This window comes from Gopherus evgoodei, chromosome 4 (assembly GCF_007399415.2).
Source record: "Gopherus evgoodei ecotype Sinaloan lineage chromosome 4, rGopEvg1_v1.p, whole genome shotgun sequence".
Lineage (NCBI taxonomy): Eukaryota > Metazoa > Chordata > Testudines > Testudinidae > Gopherus > Gopherus evgoodei.
In genome coordinates, this window is record NC_044325.1 from 136400410 (window position 1) to 136404568 (window position 4159).

The following is a 4159-nucleotide window of genomic DNA, read 5'->3' on the forward strand; positions in this document are numbered from 1 at the left end:
GGACCCAGGTTCTGAACTTTGTCTGCCATGCAGCACTTACCCTTAGCAGCCAACCATTACTGTTAGGTCACATCTGTTTAAAGAGAGTTTCCCAGGCTAAGCTCTCAAGGGGCAGGGTTTGAGAGTCTTTTCAAAGAAAGGCCAGGCCTGTCACTGACCAGTGATGAAATTTCATCCTTCCCTGGCAAATTGAAGGGCTTGGACTGCTATTGAAATTCAAACTTCCGATTTTGGGATTAATGCCGTTGGTTCATCTAGCACAAACGGTCATAGGCTCAGGTTGGCTATAACAAGTTACACAGTAAGATTTAACGTGCCAGCTTTAAACATCAGCTCATTTAATGCTGGTGTAAGTGATGGCTAAGATTTTCAGACAGGGCTAGTGATACTGGGGCTCTCAGTTCTTGGGGACCCAAGATGACAATTTCCAGAGTGTAGGTCTTTAGGTCAGAATACCCCAAGCCTTGTCTAAATTTGAATGCCCACTCAAATTTCACAGCAGGCATGCTCATTCCATAAAGAACTGTACCTAACACTCCACAATCCAAGTAGGCCCCCGCACTGCAGCTCAGTTCCCACTCTATATACAACAGGGAGTGAAATAAAGAGGTGGCGCTCAGATAATCTGACCCACTAAAGGAAAAAACTAAACTCTTGCATGTTTTCCCTCTTCCATTTGAGCGCTGTACACCCTTTTTTCTAGCCCTAGGTGCCCTCCTGGGATGTGGCAAAGTCTAACAAACAAGAGCTGCAGTCCTGATTGCCCTTGACCCTCCAGCTCTGTAGGAATAGAACCGAAGACCCAGCCCTCACATCCTATAACAGGGGCAACTCCTTCCCTATGCATACAGCAAAGGTTAAATTCACATGCAAAAGGTCATCCCTGCACACATTTCAGGGGTTACCACTGAGCCCTGGGATAATTTACTTAGGACAGACCCTATAGGCTCCATACTGGGATCAACACACCATTGTGCTGGACACTGTACACAAAGCACTTGGAGAGTACGAGAGCAGGGAGTTGTTTAACCATTGTCAAGTGTTTTGGAGGTGCCGTGCCAGCCTGTGGTTACCACTAAAAAGTTTTAAAATACTACTAGATCTAGACAGGAAGCAACACTCGATATGGCTACAGCTGTTCTTTTGCTGTAAATGTAGCCTGGGGGGGAAAACTAAGGTTACTGCAGAATCTAGAAAGGGAGTTATTACAATGGATTGACAGATTTTACTCACCCTTCAGCAGTGTCATTCCTGGTTTTGGTCAGTGCTGTTGGCTGTCTCTTGTGTACAAGACTATAACCATTTGGCATAATCATCAGCCATTGCCCAAGATCCCTCTGGCTGGGTAAGGTGGAGGCTAGCGCTAAAGGCTGTTGGCTGTGTGGGGAAGCTTAAACAATGCTTGAGGTTCTTCATCTTCGTGAGCAGTAATTTCTGTCAGTGTAAAACAAAAGCCCCATGAGTTTCATAAATACAGCCTGCCTGAATCAGATTCATTGAATTTTCTTTTTAATTCGGGATGGGCAGGGGGAGGGAATGTATGTTCATTCATTCCTAAGAGTGCCTTAGAACTTAAGATGAAACCAGGACCACCTTCTGACTCAAACCTTGAGCTACAAAAGGCTTTCTGAACAGTCCTTGTTTCTATAGCATCTTCTAGCTGAGGATCTCAAAGTACATTGAGTCAGCTCTCAGCCCTGGATAGGGGCACGTATCAGCCCATTGGAAGAGACACTGGATTGGGAGGCAGATGACCTGAATTCCGTCCATGCTCTGACATGGTGGGTGATCTTACAGAGTCAAAGACAGGCCCATTTATAGCTTCCTAGGCTAAAGAACTAGCAGCTGCTTATCAAGTTGATAGCAATTATAGAAGCTTCCACAACGAAGCAAGAGTCACAGCAAGTCTGCCTCAAGGGAACTTTTTGTTTTGTTTTGTTTTTTTAAAGTGTTAGAGTTTAATTTTACCACTCAGTAATTTTAGTAAGTGGCAAAGTGGCCTGGATAAGAGACCAACATTACTGCTACCCCTTGATAAATGCGATCAGGTTTCTGGGACTAGGAGTGATTTGTACAATTAAACAGGCAAATGAAGCCATCTTTAATTAGATCCAGTAAGAGCAGAGAATATTTGTCATCATTTAGTAACCACTCTGCATGGCCCTCATGGTCTAAGAAGGTATTTTAAGTCCTAGATAATTTGTAAAAAAATTAAAAACGTAAAGCACAATTCTAAGTTAAATCCAGTAACCATTCACCCATCTACTGCATTCTAGCTTATTGCAACTTGAGCTGGGGTTACAGCATTTGTAAACAAACAGAGCTTTAGGAATCCCAAACCCTATTAAGTGGAATTATAGATGTAAGTGATGATCAGATATTGGCCCAGGGCTGTGTGCTTTGGCAAGTCTGAGCCTGTGCTCAAAAGCAGACTGGGCAAACATTGTGTGTTGGGGTCTGAATTACCAGCTGGCTGTGGCATGCCACAGTGTCATAGGAAATGAGTGTAATCTTCACTCACACTCCTAAAGCCTCCATCATGTCATCCCTCACCCCTTGTAAAATAGTAAGCCGTTTATTTGCCTGTTCCTGTCTCCACTCTGCATTTCCGCCTCCCCAAACATAACCCTTTTTTTTACACCTAACCACTTCTCTCCTTCTTCAGCCCCAGCCTCACCCTACAGCAACTATAAACCCTATACTTTCCCCTTACAGAAATAACGGGCCACATCCTCAGCTGGTGTGAACTGACCTAGCTCCATTGAAATCAGCAGAAGTATTCTGATTTACACCAGCTGGAGATCTGGCCCAGAACCTTAACAAATCAAGAACATCATGTTCTTCACCAAAGCAGCTTGTAACAATTCTCACTCAGGGTCTGGTTGGGAAGCATGGCCTAGTGCTCACAGTCAAAACTCTTGACTGCCAAGGGGCTTGTGGGGAGAGCCCAAGCCTTCCCACTCCTGGGCTTCAACCCAGGGCCCTTCGGGCTAGCAGTGGTCTGGCAACCAAGGCTGCTTAAGGGGGTCCTCCCTGGGCTTCTTCCTCTCTTTCCCTCCTCACCCCTGCATCATCTTAGTCCAAGACTTTCCCCTCGGGGAGAACCCCAAATCACAGTAAGAGAGGGTTACCAATGTCCAAGGTCCACAGGATACTTCCCTCGCTGGTTATCTCTGGGGTGTGTCCTCTCTTCCCTCAGGGAGGGCTCCTTGGGCAGTTGTGTCAGAGCCTTAGGCTTCCTCTGCTCTGCACTGTTGGAGCTGTGGGGTGCAGCTCTTCTCACCTCCGGCTCTACCATCAAACAAGCTAATTCCCTGTCTCAATTCCTCCAGCAGATGGAGCATTTGCTGCAGGGGTGAGGGAGTGGCTAAAACCCAAATAATCTCTTAATCTCGTGTTGGGTTTGCACCCCCCCATCATACAGCTACATAGAATATCAGGGTTGGAAGGGACCTCAGGAGGTCATCTAATCCAACCCCCTGCTCAGAGCAGGACCCATCCCCAGACAGATTTTTGTCCCAGTTGCCTAAATGGCCCCCTCAAGGATTGAATTTACAACCCTGGGTTTAGAAGGCCAATGCTTAAACCACTGAGCTATCCCTCCCCATGATCGCATAGTCATGACCTTTGTCTTCCCATCAGCCTAGTACCGGGGTTTTATTATAATCCCTTGCGCTGTTATGCCTCATACATACAGCCAGCTGTTGCAAACAGCCAAGATGAAGTTAGTAAGCTGAGTTCAGTGATGTATCACACGATTGCAGCCTTTAGCGACAGAGCAGATGCTGCTGTCTGTCCATCCAGGGCAATTCACATTTATGGCACTCTAAAGACACAGGTATGTTCTTTTTCAGAACATTTGACTATGAGAAGAGACCATATTTCTTTCACCTGCAACATCTTATTCATTTGGGCAAAAGTAGAATGCACATAAGGAACAATCCTCAGTCTATTTTTAAAAAAAAACCACGACACTTCCATCATCAAATCCATAACTGTTGTAGTCCAAGGGGCTAAAATTGCCAAAGTCAATATCTAAGCCAATGTGCCTAGCTGAAGGACCCTACTCTCAAAAGTAATTGCTATTTTACATATAAAAAAGTGTAAATATCAGCAAGAGACATTCCCCTTTGTAAAAAACAAAACACAGAAGCAAAAC